General features: G+C 44.5%; 1 long non-coding RNA gene across 1 annotated transcript in view; it reads left to right on the top strand.

The window, feature by feature from the left end:
* The first annotated feature begins 1891 nt into the window (after window positions 1–1891).
* Window positions 1892–17388, top strand: part of LOC311520779 — a 51699-nt gene continuing 36202 nt past the window's right edge. The window contains exons 1-2 of the long non-coding RNA XR_014711697.1: window positions 1892–1986; window positions 5680–5900. This is a non-coding gene — a long non-coding RNA (uncharacterized lncRNA). The remainder of the gene's footprint in view (window positions 1987–5679; window positions 5901–17388) is intronic.

The raw sequence follows: 17388 nt of genomic DNA, 5'->3' as shown, positions 1-17388 counted from the left end.
CTAACTACATGGAAGTTCAAGGGACATCCTGGTACACATAAGAAAACCCGCTCTGCATGCCCCCTGCACGCCCCTGCCTAACTCTAGAGGGGACTGAAAAGCAAATTCCAGTGCTACCTCTCTCTGTTTTACCGCTACCTCTTCTACTATGAGTAAATTCATGAAAAATCTATAGCTGCGTCCTGCTAAATTCGGGGGCACCATCAGTACATCATTGTAATGGGAAACACATTTACACACTTACCCACGATTCCTTCCCCTGCATCGGGATTGCCCGTGTTCGAGTGCTTTATTCTCGTGGGGAATTTCCCATTCTTTTTTGAGCTATTTTGGTAAGGCTTTCAACATTACAGCCTAACACATAATATCCACATCCCGTTCATATGTTCTTTGCACCCTGTTTCTCCTTCCCTATATTGTATATATAAACAAGAACCCAATCTGCCCCCATACATTAAAGCTAATACATGAAAATTCCAATAGCTGTATATTTTGTTCACCATTGTAATAACTGATACGATACAATCTGCCTCCTGCAGTTAGGTTGCCTATATTAGCTGTGCCAGTTTATTTTAATAATAATTTTATTCTACTTCCATAGCAAATGAGCTTCTATTGTTTCACATACATTTCATAGCTGACCAATACACTAGAGATGCAGGTTGGTCTCTTTGCTGCTACCAGGTGCTGAGTATGTCTTTGGAAGGGGAGCAAGGAGGGTGGGGGGCAGCACCAGCCAATTCCTTTTAGACTAAATGGGAGTTTTCTTAGGACAATAATCAGATGATCTATCATACCTGCCGAACGCAATCAAAAGTGATTGGAACCAAGAGCAGAAGTTGTGTTGTTTTTATATACAATTGATTCACTGCCTGAGATTCAGACTGAATTGTTCAGTAACTGAATTAAATAGAAAGCACTGTATTCTAATATGAACATTTGGGGTCCAATCCTGCAGTCCTATGCAGGCAAAGCTTTTCTGGGAGTGTTGTCTGTATACAGACTGCATGTTGCCTACATGAGGTGTTGATAGATTGTAGTGGAGCAGTCACCCCATTCCAGCTCAGAAAGGGTTAAAAGCCAGCCCTGGGAGAGGGCTGGGGCTGAGAGCCAATCAGGAAGAGGCAGGAGGCAGCCAATCAGAGCTGGCTAAGCCGGTATAAAAGAGGGCAGACCAGGTGGGGTAGTCAGTCTCTCTTCAGTCTTAGAGAGAGATAGACAGACCTGGCTGCCTGAAAGAGGAAAAGGGTACCTGGGGCAGTGCAGTGGAAGCTCCAGGCTGGCAAACCCCCAGGCAGAGGCCTTGCTGTCAGGGCTGTGGGAGGTACTAGGGCTGTGGGGGCACAGCAAGGGAGGAAGAGGCAACAGGTCTAACTCCCTGGGTGATAAGTAGCCATTTCAGACTGTAGTTTGCCCCTGAGGGAAGGGGCTAGATGAAGACTGGTAGTGCCTCACTGAGGTGAGGTGGGTTTAGGAGATCAGGGTTCCCTGAGGAGGGGAGGGCCCTGAGTGTGGGGACACTGTTGCAGGGCAGGACCCCAGAGAAGGGGCACTGCAGGCCAGGAGGACCACAGGGCCTGAAGTACATGGTGGAGACTGATGAAGAAGCAGGTACCGGTAGGGAGACACCAGCTGACAGGTGGAATGAGCTAATTCTCGGATTGACCAGCAGGAGGCGCTGTGGCAGTGAGTGCCTGCTGTGCTAGAGAGATCAACAGCCCAGAAAGAGTCAACTGGTGTTGATTTGCGAGGAGGATTTCAAACCCATGGAACTGTGCAGCTCAAGCACCAAATAGGGTCAGTTCATTCTCTCAGCTTCCTAGTCACCTCCCCCTTTCTCTCCAACACAGATATCCATTTGCTTTCTTCCCCCAGTTCAAGGATGTATGAAAGAAGTCAACAGCTCCTCAGTGTCAGACAAATCATTGTGTGAGCCCTGGAGAATGTGAACAATGTGCTCTCTATCTCACTCAATCACACCCTACAGTAAGTACCCACTATCTAATCACTGAAGTGGAGTTGGGGTGTTTTTTTTGGGGGGGGGGGAGGCAGAAAGCTTCTGTTGTTAGTGACCCTGATTAGCTGCCTCTTAATGCAAGGTACACAGGAAAGAATGCTGCAGAAGCCATTGCAAAGAGGCACCATGACTCATAACTCATGATTGACCCCATAAGGAGGTTGTCTCATTCACCTGCACAAAGGAACAAGGAAATGCCTCCTTACTCCCTGGCTTGAGCACGGGGGCTGTGGGTCAGGGAGGGGGGCATCAAAGGTGAGGCTGCAACTCTCCCTCCCATGCTCTGAGCGGGGAGTGGACAGACAGATTTCCTGCATCTCTTCCCTCCCAACATACTGACCAGCACAGGTGAGCCAGAGCACCCGGGGCAGTAATCTACATCGCGTCTAGAACTAGGGTGACCATATTTCCCTATGCCGAATAGGGGATACCTGGTAAAATTACTCTTATTCGAGTGAGTTCAATGGCAATCAGTCAGAACTATGCAGTACAAACATTCAAATTAACATCAAGTTGACTGAGCCCCCGTTAAAAAGAAATACTGAGTAGTTGGATTCTTTTTATTTACCTTCTTATCTTTAAGGTTATAGGCTTCAAATGGGGAGGGGTGACACACACTCCCCACGCACATATGCAGAGGGGGTGATACATGGGGGAAGGTCATGCAGGATCACATACCCCCACCCCAGATTTCTGCCAGGGTTCACACCAGAATGTGGCCAGGAGCAGCCTTTCAGCACTGTGCGGGAGGGAAGGGATGGGAGCTGCTTCCAGATGCAGGAGTCGGGGGGAGGGATGACCTGGCCCATGTCTTTGCAGACCTGATCTCTTTCTCCCCCTCCCTCCCTCCGTCTGGCTGGAAGAAGCTTGTCCATTCCTGTCCTCACAGTGCTGAAAGGCAGCTTACACCACCAGGCTGCTGAGGGCCACTGACATAACCCAGCCGCCTCTGGCTACAACACGGGCAGGAAGGGGTTAAGCCTTAAGGCTGCATTGTGTACTAGGGCCCAGGGGACCTGACTGCAGGGGCTTCAGTGTACCTGGCCAGAGAGGTGGCTCGGCAGGGGAGGGTGCCTAGGGGACGGACCAGCCCTGCGCCCCCTGGGGACAGGACCCAGGGCAGGGTGGGTGTGTCAAGAGGGTGCTAAGCCCCTGCCTGGGGAGCTGTTGTGGAGTTTGCAGGGTCAGGGTGGGAACAGGCTGGAAATCGCTTCCACCTATTACCAGACACGGGTATCTACAATCCAATGACAGCAGAGGCCAAAGATCATCCGCTTTAGGGAAGCGAACGGAATGATTCTTTTCACATGAGAGAGAATGGAGTGTGGCATGCATGCTTTGCTTTATGATGGTTTCCTTTAGTGACAGGCTACCGTTTGGATGTCCAGCCCAATAGCAAGGAAGATCCTGCATGCTTGTGAAAGAGTGTTGAACTCAATATAAATACATGCCTCGGCAGACATATAGCTGAGTTGGGTTGAAACCTGCATACATTGTAGAATCATAGGGTTAGAAGGAACCACAAGGGTTATCTAGTCTAACCCCCTGCCAAGATGCAGGATTTGTTGTATCTAAACCACCCAAGATGGGTGACTATGCAGCCTCCTTTTGAAAACTTCCATTGAAGGAGCTTCCACAATCTCCCTAGGCAGTCTGTTCCATTGTCCTACTGTTCTTACCATTATGAAGTTTTTCCCGAGTTTTAAGCTAAATCTGCTATGCTGTAGTTTGAACCCACTGCCTCTTGTTCTGCCCTCTGTGGCAAGATAGAACAACTTTTTTCCATCTTTTTATGGCAGCCTTTCAGTTATTTGAAGATTGATGTCATGTCCCCCCTTAATCTCCTCTTTTCCAAACTAAACATACCCAGTTCCTTCAGCCTTTGCTCATATGACTGAATTCTAGGGTGACCAGACAGCAAGTGTGAAAAATCGGGACGGGGTGGGGGGTAATAGGAGCCTATATAAGAAAAAGACCCAAAAATCGGGACTGTCCCTATAAAATCGGGACAGCTGGTCACCCTACTGCATTCCAACCCTTTGATCATCTTTGCCGCTCGCCTCTGGATCCTTTCCAGCGTCACTACATCTTTCTATACATTGGTGACCAAAACTGGACACAGTACTCCAGCTGAGGCCTAACCAGCTCTTAGTAGAGCGGTACTGTCATCTCCTGTGACTTTTATGCTATGCCTCTGTTAATGCAACCTAAAATTGCATTTGCTTTTTTGGCAACAGCATTGCACTGCTGACTCATGTGGATGCTGTGATCCACCACAATGCCCAGATACTTCTCAGTAGTGCTGCTTCCAAACCAGTGTTCACCCATTCCCAAGCCAAGCAGGAGAAAGAGAATGAAAAACACGACTTCTCTAAAAAGTCACAACCGGGAGCCAAAGCCTGCTCTGTTTCACTCATTTAAATCCATTGACTTCACAGAAGTTAGTCTGTCTTTACTCCTTTATGCAAGAGACAGCAAAAATCAGACCAGCCCTTTCACACCAATAAGGACTCAGTAGGCTGTAGTAAATGCTTCAAACCATTGCCTCATACAATAGTGAGAGTGCAGTAAGTGCTGTACAATAGGGTAATATTTTTTTTTATAATGGGAGGGTCTTTAGTCAGCAAAGTCATAGTGTTTCAAAGCTGGTAGGTTATGTATTTGCTCAGTGTTCATAGGAATAACTTTCCAGAAATGACCCTGATGCCATAATATAAACTCTGTCCGTGATTTCCCAGAGACATTGTATGTGGCTCCTCAGTCAGATTAGAATCATATGTTTAGAAGTCAGAGGGGACCAAATTTGGGTTCTGGGTTTAAACTTTCCCCAAAGTTCAGGGGTGTTCAGATCTGGGTTTGATCTTACCTCTAATCAGTAATCACTATGATCGGGGTTATCACAAGACAAGAATGGACACAATGAAAACACGAGGGGGGCTGAAATGACATTACCTGCCTTTTCTACTGATGATAATGGGTGGAGAACTCAAGTCAGCAGAATCAAGGACAAAATTCTCAAGGCCATGATTGAGGAATGTACTTAAGTTCATGCTTAACCATGCACACTTAAAGAGAGGAAGAAAGGTCCAGTGGTTAGGGTGCTAGCCTGGTATTTGGGGGAGCTGGTTTCAATTCCCTACTCCATTTTGGGCAAGTCACTTAGATCCTCAAAGGTGTCGGGGTGCCTAACTCCCATTAATTTCAGGAGGAGTTAGGTGCCTAAATACCTTTGAGAATTGGGGTCTTAGTCTCTCCAAGCCTCAGTTCCCCCATCTATAAAATGGGAATAATAGCACTTCCCTCCCTCACAGGTTTGTCGTGAACATAGATATATTGGAGATTGTGAGGTTCTCAGAATCTATAGTAGTGGGAGTCAGGTAAGTACTTAAGATAGAGAAGCATGTGAATGGGTATTTAATGCTCAAACATAGACCTTAGAGAATGCAGTTTAGGTACTACTTGTGCATACAATCTGTGTATATAGCATGAGGGTATAACTCGGCATCTGGTTTTTAAGTGCGGCATTTCTTTCTTCTGACCTTGCATCACTGCAACGTGTGCCTGACAGACTGATGTAGGTACCCACACGAAAAAGCAAGGGTTGGGGATGTTAGAGTTTCCAAGAAAGAGCGTTATCCAGTTGCTTCCCTTTTTATTTGCAGGCTGTGCTGAGACGTCCTTAACTCTTCACACACTCCAGAGGGGAGGCAGAAATCAGGAAGGGAAAGGAGAGCGAGAGAGGAAAGAAAAGACTCACAGCTCCACCTTGCAAACGACAAAAAAGGATTGTGCTAAAATGACTGAAGAGCAACCCAGTGGGAGCCGGCACCGCAGCCCATCACACGCTTGCCAGTGAGGCGGAAAGCCCCACCCCCGCCATGGAGTGAGTATTGATGTTCTCTATTTGTGCGCTACTATCCCTTCTCCCAGAGCGTGTTTCCATGGTGACCAATTCATTGGAGTTATCTAGCAGTACCGGTAACTGTCTGGTTTGGTTTGGCTTTCACGGACATTCTGTGCATCCGTGGCAGGAGCTGGGGAGGATGGGAATGAAGTGATTTGATTTCTATATGATAATACACAGGCAGTTTTGTTCCTAGTGGAGCTTATTTTACAGCCTCATCCCCGCACAGAGCTGGTTTCCATGTCTCAGCACTGTATCATCAGCCTGGTAGTTCCCTGCTGGGTAGCTGCAAACAGCCATTTTTTCAGATTCATAACCACGTTAGCGCTGTTTGTCGCAGGAAGCCGACGACAAACTGGGATCACGTACAAGTACTTAAAAAATGTTAAGCGTGAGGAAAATAACTTTGTGGGAGGGCCAGGGGCTAAAATGCCTAACAAACTGAAGTATCTATGGGTGCAATTAGGATCTGCCCCACCCTGGTACCCAGAAGAGGGAGGAGGAATTGGTTGGTATGGGAAGAAGCAGTACGAAAATGGATAGAGTATTTTGGGAGCGCCGCTGCTGTAGAATGGAGTGGGGGGATCGGAACACAAATGTGAGCAGAACAGGAGTTAACAGGAGAGCAGAAGGCAGAATAATGTTTCTGAACTGGTTAGTTCTCTCTCTCTCTCACACACACTTTTCAGCCCCAGGCTTTCCACTCGCAGTTTTTGCACACAGAGAGAGTATAGTCCACAGATTCCAGAACAGGGCCATGTGCCAGACGTAGTGGCCCATTGCACAGCCTTCCCCTAAACATGCCATGCCCCTGATTTCTAGTTATTGGGCAAAATAGAAAGGAAGGATGGTTGGGCGGTTAGGCCACTAGGTGGGAGCTTGGGATGTCTGAATTCAAGTCCCTGCTTGACCCCAGATGTCCTCTGTGACGTAGGACAAGTCACTTAGCCTTTCTGTGCTCCAGTTTGGCATTTCTCCAATGGGGATAAGAGCATTTCCTTGCCTCACATGGGGAAGAAATGCACTAAAGATTTGGAGGTGGTTAGATACTCCAGCCTTATAAATACCTCAGACCTTCTTCCTTCATTTGGCCCCTTTGGCAGTACGCTGCAGCCAGAAAGTCACCAGCCTCTTTCAGCCAGCTCTTCCCCAAGCAGCCCATGATCTTGGGGGTATGGAGGCAGTGTGCTATTGCCCCACCTCTACTCTTGGCTGGCATACTGGTTACCCTGGGAACCAGAGCCAGCTGACCAACATCAGAGCTGCCCTTTGAGGAATGAAAAGGCAATACTTTAACACACAGCATGTGATTAGACTGCGGCAATCACTGCCACAGGAAGTCATTGAGGCCAAGGACTTAGCAAAATTAAAAAAGGGGTTGGATATTTTATATGGCTAACAAAAAGGTCCAGAGTTACAGTAGCTAATGCTAACACACATTTTGGAAGGGATATTAAACCTCATGTTTCAGGGCTTAAGCCAATCTGTAACTATGGCTATGTCTACACTTGCAGTGTGGAGAGCACATACACGGCACATCTCCCTAGTTTAGCAGTGTAGGGTCCTGCTGCCTTCCCCCAGCCACAGCCTTTCAGTGCCTCATGTAACTAGTGCTACGCAGTGCAGTATGGACACAACCTGGCTTTCGCTGTCATGTGTAGCTACATGTGTAGACAAGGCCAGTTAGAGACCCGGACGAAACCTAATGTGAGGGGCAGATTATCACACATCTGCTTACTGCAGGATTCTTACATGCGCTCCTGAAGAATCTATGGACCCAATGGACCTTGGGTCTGATCCAATATGTCAGTTCCTCTCTTCTTAGAGCACTCTAAACTATCTGTAGCCAATGTAGAACTGGCCTCAGGATCAGGGAGCTGTAACTGGCTCCTTTGTGCTCCCAACCTCCTCAGCTGGGCCCAGTGGGTACTGGGTACAGCTGAGAAGCGGGGCCAATATCTCTACATCTAATTAGATTGTCCTTTTGGCTGCAGTTAGATGGGAACAGGTGGTACTAGAGCTCTATTCGACATTGGTGAGGCCTCATCTGGAGTTCTGTGTCCAGTTTTGGGCCCCACGCTACAAGAAGGATGTGGATAAATTGGAGAGAGTCCAGCGAAGGGCAACAAAAATGATTAGGGGTCTAGAACACATGACTTATGAGGAGAGGCTGAGGGAGCTGGGATTGTTTAGCCTGCAGAAGAGAAGAATGAGGGGGGATTTGATAGCTGCTTTCAACTACCTGAAAGGGGGTTCCAAAGAGGATGGCTCTAGACTGTTCTCAATGGTAGCAGATGACAGAACGAGGAGTAATGGTCTCAAGTTGCAGTGGGGGAGGTTTAGATTGGATATTAGGAAAAACTTTTTCACTAAGAGGGTGGTGAAACACTGGAATGCGTTACCTAGGGAGGTGGTAGAATCTCCTTAGAGGTTTTTAAGGTCAGGCTTGACAAAGCCCAGGCTGGGATGATTTAACTGGGAATTGGTCCTGCTTCGAGCAGGGGGTTGGACTAGATGACCTTCTGGGGTCCCTTCCAACCCTGATATTCTATGATTCTATGATTCTTAGTGCCTTAAAATTGCTGCAAGAAGGTTAGTTCCTCTTCCCTTCAATTGCACTTGCTGTTTTTGTTCAGCCTCAGAGGAAGATCAGTGAGGCTCTTGCTTTGTTCAACAGTATAAATGGTTCTTACAGGCAGGCAAACAGCAATTGACACTAAGCTGCTCTCTATAATGAGGTGGCTTTTACAACACAACATCCCACAGATACTGCCCTGGGAGCAAACTAGGTGGCAGAATGCCCCATTAACTCAGCTTTGGTTAATGAACTAGAAGGGCTGGCAGGCTGTGGGGATTCAGTATTGTTACTGCAGCCAAGTTGGCCTGACACTTTGTTGGTTTCCAGTTTGCCATTTTCATTATGTGCAGGATGAAGACAGACCTTTGTTAGAGGCCTACAGTTTGCCAGTATGCTGGCTGAGATGAGGCCTGAGAGAGAAATATAGTTCTATTGCTAACCCAGCTTGGTTTCAAACAGGTAACTCGTTATAACTGTAAAATTTAAATTCTGTCCAGAGTGAAATGTTGTTGTTTTTTTAAAATAGCCATAAACCCTAACCCATTCTTCCTTTTCTTTAGTCTTTCAATATGTCACTTTTGCATTAGGACAAATATCAATATTGTAGTGAAACAACACTGCACAGCAGAGTTTGCAGTTTGGCACTTGCAAGAATTTGCCACAATTCTAGCAAAATTCAGAATTGATACCTGTGTTACTGTAACTCCTTTGGGCTTCAGTTCATTGGGAAAGATTTGTCCCTATGCTGGTGCCAGTGGAAGAGGCCAGGGGAAGCTGTTTGTGCCTCCCCTAGCCAGGGGATGGTGCAACCCCTGGCACAAGCTAGGGTTTTCGGCAGGATTGCCCTAACTTGCATCCCTGTTGGTGTATCACATGTTGGCATTACAGGGCTGTAGAATAATCAAAACACAGGCCCCCATGGTAAAGCATTTTAGCCAGATTGTGCTATACTTGTCCAATCTTTAAAAACATCACTGGGCCAAATTCAGCTCTCTGGTGCACCCACGCAGCCCCCTGAGATGAGGGGACTGCAGTCGGTAAGCAAGTATCATGCTGTCTGTATACCCAATGATGTCAGTGGTATCGCTGAGAACAGAAACTGGACCATTGGTTATAGCCAGCAGTTTATTTCCTTAGCTAAGACTTGAACTAGGATACTTGTAGGCCACAGACAGCAGCTGAATCAAGTCACTGAAAGCAAAACTTTGCAAACTCCTTATATCAATATTACCCATACACGGACCACACTGCACACAGCTGTATACAGTAGGGTATACATATTCTTCCCCATATGTGTGCTGAATTTCAGAGACAATCAAAGGGTGAAGTTTTCTCGTGACACTGAACTGAAAAAGTGGAGCTTGGTTTTTAGAAAGAGAAAGAAAAAGCAGCAGCCATCCCAACAAACCACAGAGATCATAAAATAGCTGCATGGTGAGACTAGAACAGCCTCTTTTCCAGAATATCCGTTCCCGATCTGGAAGCCATTCTCAACCAATCAAAACAAAGGCCGTATTCTTCTAGGTTTATTGGAGTGACCCATTAACTCCATTAATTACATTGACAGGGCTCTGAATGCCACCTCTGGTTTGTCCAGCCAGGCAGACACCCGCACACCACCTGGGTGTTCTAAGTTTTTGGCTACAAGTGTTTGTAAAATGATTCTATTCAACCACTGATCAGAACCTTTAAAAATAGCTCACTTTACAGTTTTAAATATACCCACCCTCCATCTTGGCTATGGGGGCAAATCCTAACCCCCTCTCACCATGCCTGGATGGACAAGGTGGATGTTGATGATCCTCTGCCATCTCCCACCACAGTTGTGCAGTAGCTACAGAGGCTGCTTCAGCTCAGTGACTTGAGTAGGCTTTTACCTGCCCCCACGCCTTTGTGTGTTATGAAATAGAGGATCTGGCAAGTAGCAGCTCCTTTAGTCCTGCCCAAGTCTTGCCCCCCACTCACCCCACAAAGCAAGGCTCCTTGTTATATAGTGGCTGTGTACTCTCATAAAACTGTGTACTCAGTCTTTCCTCCACAAGCAGAAAACTGCACTGGTTTTTGCTGCTAAGAGCCCCTGTGTGCCCACAAGGGGATGGGGCAGGATCTACCCCATATCTTAACTATAAATCTTCATCCATACTAAATTAAATGAAACAATATTTGTGCTCAGAGCATTTGGTCCTGAGCACCGGGGTCATTCTGATATAATAACTCCGTTCCCCGCAATGAAATAAATATCGGCGGAGGGGTCATTTGATGCATTAGCATCGGAGTTTTGCTATTGCTGTAGTTTCTTTAAAACACATACACTCTAGTTCATTGCAGTAACACAGCTCTCTAGAAGAGAGGATTTTCAGCTCCAAATCCCCATGTCTTATAAATTGTCTCACTCTCTTCAAAGTCATCATTGCAAAAATTTAGCAAACTGGAGAGAGATGGGCCCCAAAGGAAAAGCCTGGGTCTGAAGGCCTCCTGAGCTTTAGAGTCATGGGACAGATTGAAATCTCAACCATAAGCTGCATTTTGTAAACGACCCTTTTCATTATCAGGAGTCAAGTGAAACCCCCGGGATTTGGGAATGTTTGAAATCCAGATCCAAATATAGCTACTGGAAGCCATCTCTAAAAGCATCTCTTCTGAAGTTTTTCATAAAATAGGGGTGGTTTGATAAAATAAGACACTCCCAACTCCTCACCCAGAACTCCAGTCAAACCTCTTTGGAGGTTCAAAACATTTTAGCTAACTTGCATTTCCCCGTTATTCTTTTTTTCACATGCCTGTACCCTTCCTGGTCCCAGTCAGGGCTAGGAGCAGAAATCTGAAAACCCTACAATGAGGTCTCTCTTAGTGTTCCTAGCCCACGCATACACAGAATCTGCTTTTGCAAACAGATTAGAGGTATCCAAAATGTGATGGTTCTCCAAACCTATGACTCTCTGGTCATTTTGAGATCCACCTATTTCTTGTGAAAAGCTTATGAAACATCATTGACCAGAAAACATTTGAGGTCAAATTCTCAAGCCAGTCTTGAAAATCACACAAACAGATTTTGTATGGCCACCTGTTTCTGCATTTAAGCTCATAGCCACAGAAGGCAACTGCAGATAAAACAGGGTGAGAGGGCCTAGAGAGGTGAAGTGACATGCTTAAGGTCACACCACAAGTCAGAGGTCAAGCGGGAATTAGAACGCAGGTCTTTTGACTCCCTGTTCAATGCCCTACCAGTCAGCCAGTCTCTATCTTCATTATTGCCTCCTCTTTCTCTTTTATTTTTTTTTAATTGCCTTCCTATTTCATTGCTCCATTTCTGGTTGGCAAGGCAAGGATAGCAGGGCAAAACTGGCCTTTATCGGCCTTATCCAGAGGCTGCTCAATTAACAGGCTCCCATTAGCTTCAATGGGATTGAGATTAAAGTTTATCTCCCTCTATGTCAGCAAGTGGTAGCAGATGGCAAAAGAGCACGGTCAATAGGTCTAACACACCACCTCTGTCTTACCTTTTCTCCGGAAGCAGCAGATGTGAGATTGAAGCAATTATTTGACCATTTCTTAGCGCTTTCCCACCATCCAGCAGTGAGAAGTGTAGCAGAGGTTTTGAAAAAGGAATGCAGGGGTTTAAAAGTGGCTTGGGAAGAAAAAGGAAACAACCATTCCAGTGAATTAATGTATTATTTATTTTTCTGGTCTGTATCCCAGTAATGGAAAAATGGACAAAGCAGCCTGCAGAAGTTGTAAATCCTTCCTTGAGCATAAACACAAGGGAAGCAATGAGGAATAAATTAACCTCATAAATTAGGATTTCCCTGTTTTCACTCTGTCCTCCCTTCACTTGCTGACAAACCTCAGTGCTACATTAGATCAGACACTTCCTGCTTCTGACTTGCAGGAGACACAAATGGAATGAATTCCAAAGTAATCTTCTGACTTTTCTGTGAAATGACTCTTGGACTTCTGGCATATCAGTGGGAACTAAAAGGAAACAAATGACTATGCTAAAATGGGAGCAGGTGGCCTATATTGTAAGAGAGATGTTTGTGAATGATTTAGCCTGTTAACTACCGTTCCTCTTAAGGGGTGAAGCCCCTTAGTTGGCTTGCTTTACTAAGAGCTAGTTTGGGGAGTCGATTTGCACAGCTGTCTCCACATGGGAGCTCAATTTGTGTGATCTTAAAGAGGGTCAGAAATAGGGAGTAACTGGGCTTTTTGCATCTGAGATCAGGTGCAACCCCAAAATAATTTTTCATTTGAATGTGTCCACCTCGTGTGCAGTTCCCAGGATGAATCAAAATGGGAATTTTGTAGCTGCCTGCTTTGCCTCACTGCACCTCAGTCTTCCGGTTCCAGCTGTCCAAGTGTTTGCCTTGCATGGCCCTGAAACCATCTAGATTAATTCTGAAGGGCACCTTCCTTATCTGTATAGGCAGGGACTCTTGTTTTTGTTATTTCTATTGTAGTAGGGCCGACAGCTGCTCAGGTTCTCAGACCTAGAGCTGGTTGGAAAACAGATTTTCCACCCCGTGAAAAAAGTTATTCCCTTCCCCACAAAACACTACTTCGAAATCAGGCTGAAAAGCCAAAATTATGAGAGTGGGGAAGAGGTGTGAGAGAGAGAAACATTTGGATCAACCAAAATGTTTTTTGTTTTGATTAATTTGAAATTTTTGTTTAATCTAAACTCTTTTTATTTTTCTAAACATAACATAAAGTAACTTTTGAAAAGGAAAGTCGTTTTGAAATGAAAAATCTAAACTTTTCAATCAAAAAATATTGAAACGAGTCATTTTAACATTAAAAAATCCAGGTGTTTTTTCTAAATGAAATTTCATTGAAATCAACGCAATGTCATAAAAATATATATTTTTTACTGTAATAGAAATGGCATTTTTCTGACAGAAAACTACAATTTTCCAACCAGATCCACTTACACTCTCCATAGCAACCAGGACACACATCAAGTGCCTTTGGTGTATGCATTTCAGATTTTATTTTTGAGTTGGGGCTGGAAATAGGAAGAGTGGGTCGGGGAAGCAGTTTGGCATAAGTAACTAATTCTGTCTGAGGTGAGTGCTCACTTACTCTTCCATCAGGGAGGGGACCTATTTCACAGGCCTGCCCTTGGAGACTATGGAGTAGTGGATTCCCCCTTACTTGAGTTCTTTAAATCAGGATCTGATGTCTTTCTGAAAGATCCATCTGAAAGGCCCAATGCAGGAATCACTGGATGGAATCCTCTGGCCTGTGTTACGCAGGAAGTCACACTAGATGATCATAATGGTCCCTTCCAGCCTTTAAATTTATGCATCTATTGATGGACCCAGTGACACTTCAAAATTCTCTGAGGGCAAAAGGATTGTTCAGCCATTGGCTCTTCCTGCTGAACACTGATAGAACATGAGGATTCATATCTGTCTTGTAATAGGCATTGCCTTCCAACCCCGTACTCCCATTCACTCCTTAGTGGTACCCTCACAGGTCATTTTTGTGTAACGGTGAGAAGCAACGTATTAAATGGTTGGCAAGCAGCCAAAGGCATGGTCATGAGCCTTGTACTTTGCAGTGTGTAGGGATGCGATCCAATTCTCATTAATAGTTTGTGGGCCTTCTCGTGGGGCTCTCTGTGTGTTTTTAGGAAGTAGCCAGAGCAGCGGTTTGTATATATAGCTAGGCCTTGCATGTTGTGTATATTGCTAAACATGGTAATTTGAACTCTGCTGTGTGATTTTTCTTGTAGGCTGTGACAGAAATAATTTCTGCAGTCCTGTGGCTGTAGTAGAAACTAAGAGTTTTCTTTTCGTCCATCAGTTTTGACTGGCAGAGTTGTTCTTAGTGCTGGTTAGCTGGATAATTTTTGGATAGAGACATCTTTTACTTCCTTGTGAAGAATTTTTGTAGTCTTTGCTAATAAATTCATCATTGGACTAGATGACCTTCTGGGGTCCCTTCCAACCCTGATATTCTATGATGAAGGTGCGGCCAGGTGGCTCTGCTCGCTACCCCATCCGCAGATGCCACCCCTGCAGCTCCCATTGGCCATGGTTCCCAGCCAATGGGAGCTGCAGAACTGGTGCTTGTGGCGGGGGCAGCATGCAGAGCCCACCTGGCTGTCCCTACAGCTAGGAGCCAGAGGGGGGACATGCTGCTGCTTCCGAGCGCTGCACAGAGCCAAGGCGGGCAGGGAGCCTGCCTTAGCCCTACTGCACCACTGACTGGACTTTTAACGGCTTGGTCAGCAAAGCTGACCGGAGTCGCCAGGGTCCCTTTTTGACCAGGCATTTCGGTTGAAAAACGGACACCTGGCAATCCTAACTGTACAAAGAGAGCACTAATGCTGTTTCCTCTGAATTTCAGCCAGAGTTGTCTATGAAGCTTCTGTAGATGTTGGGAGAACAACAGCCTATGACCTGCAAGATGGGCCATTATTCTTTGTGGCTGTGAAAGCTATCAGGCAGAGTAAGGGCTGCAAGAATTGGGATGATTATTGACAGAGATGACTATTAGCTCCTAGTGGGAGGGTAGGATGCCAGTTTCCCATAAGTAAGCAGTTAGGCCTTTTCCTCACAAGACCATTTCATGACACTGGATGTCTCTTTATTGCCCAGGCTCTAACTTCCCTCTTTGGATAAGTTGTTTAGAAGGCAGAAGTGAAGCAGCATGCATGTCTTATGGACAATTCTGATTCCTTTAATCCTCTTGTTCCCAGTCTGGGTTTAGGCCTGAGTGTGGCATGGGGGCTGTGTTTATTCCTAGTCAAATTCCACCTGGCAACAGACAAGGGCCAACAGTCAGCACTGATTCTGGATAGTGTTTTTGGTCAGCAGCCTTTGATATCAATATCCATAAGGCTTCTCTGCAGACTCTGGCAGATTCTGTTCAGAGGCTTTGTTTTTCCCATGTCTCTGAAAGTAAGGTCAAACAAATATGTACTGAAATCTTTGGGAATACTTCAATGTTGTCTCTTAAGACAGGGGATTGTCTCCTGGTTGTGGTTCATGATGCATGGCAGTTTCCATATAAAATACATCTGTGTTAGACGGTGTGATTCTTGGTGGTGGTCCAATTCTGGGTTTAATTCTACTATGATTTATACCCTGTGCCAGGCTAAATAAAGTAAATGCCCATTGAAAGAATCTGCCCTCTACCTGTAGTTTCCTCTCAAAATCATGGCATATTTTCAGATCATGTGCAGAAGAGTCAACCTCTAGCTTGTTTCTGAAGCCAATTTTGCAAGTGTCTAATACAGTAGGCCCAGACTTTTCCTACCATGTAAAATTCCCATGGACTTCAGCAGTGTAGAAGAACGAGCACAGAGTTGGGACTCCTACCGAGTTGTGTGAACAACTGCTTTTTTCAGTTCACGAACAATTAAAAAAAATAAAAACAATCACCTTTAAAAAATATATTCAGCAAATCAAAAAGTAGAAAAAAAAATTATCTTGGGTCAAGCTAACATGTAGTTTTGATTTCAAGCTCTTAAAATATTTTTTGAATTATTTTTATAAAATTGGAGGGAATTTCTAAACAAAAAGTTGTTTTGAATCAAAAAATCAAAATGTTTCATTTTGAAAATGTCAAAAAAATATTTAGCCTTTTTTGGAATTTGTTTATTTTTTTCAATTAGAACAATTTGGCAAACTGGACACAAAGTCATGAAATATTTAGGTATTGCTGAATTTGTATTTTTTCCTAAAAGAGTTTTGGCCAAAAAATTTCACCCACCTCTAGAATGTGAGAGTTCTATCTGAGCTCTGTTCTTTTCTCACTGGGTGGCCTAGGACAAGTTACTTTACCTTGCTGCTCCTTGCAGGAGTGTTAGGAAGATTTCTGCAGGGTGTTTTCAATGCAAATGCTAAATATTTGAAGCAGGATCAGGCTAAATATGCATTAAATTGGGTTTTCTGGGGTTCTTTGTTTCTGAAACATTGGTTTAGTTGTGGGTTTTAAGGTGAGGATGTTTCTTCCACTGTGGTTCTAAGATGTATTCCACTTTGGGGGGTTTTTAAGGCAAAAATCTGTCTGAAGAAATGAATAGCTTTGTGAGGCTTTTCCTTTAATGAATCCAATATTTTCTGTGCAAAGAGATGGGTTTGGAATAATTCCCTTTTGCAGATTAGTGGTGCCTTTCAGCAGCCTCTTAAGTTTAAAATAGATTTGAAGCTGGGAGGAAAGTATTTCTCTTAGTTTGTCAAACAATATGAATTCATAATTAATTGCCGATCACCAGTACAATTCCAATCCAGTCTTACCACATCAGTGTTTTTTCATTTATTTTAAACGCTGGGTTATTCCATGCAGTCACATACATTTATCAAAACAATGGTTATTTTGTGGTGATTTGAAAGCCTTTCAAAATGTCTCTTGTTTGGTTGGGAATTCTGGTAGAGTGGCTGATCGCAGTAATGTGGAGCTTGCTGCATGATATAAAAGAAAAAGTCGAGATACACATACTTTTTATATTACCAGCTATCCTGGGTTTCTGGTTCTGGCAGGAATCCCTGAATTAACTACTGTTCAAGAAATGAGACTGTTTCTGTTCTTTCTTTTTGTTTTCTATTTGAGTAAATTTAGTGCTATTGATTTGGGGGCTGAGGATTCCTGTATTTATTCACATAACAGGTGGTATGTCACAAGACTTGGTCGGGAAAAATGTTCCATGAAATATTTTAACTTTTCATCATAAAAGCAAAAACTGAAAAGTGTTTATCTTAAATTTTTTTAAAAAACCACCTGTTTTCCAGTGAAAAATCTTTGTGGCTTTGGTTTTTCACTGAAAAATCAAAATTTTCTATGGAAAGCAGACACTTTCAGCAGAAAATATTCATTTTTGTTGAAATTTCCATGTAAATTTTATATTTTCTTCAAAGAACCAAACAAGTTTTGTCCAAAATC

Source organism: Lepidochelys olivacea, assembly GCF_965140295.1.
Source record: "Lepidochelys olivacea isolate rLepOli2 genome assembly, chromosome: 5".
NCBI lineage: Eukaryota > Metazoa > Chordata > Testudines > Cheloniidae > Lepidochelys > Lepidochelys olivacea.
The sequence above is the reverse complement of the archived record's forward strand: the minus strand, read 5'-3'. Positions and strand labels throughout refer to the sequence as shown.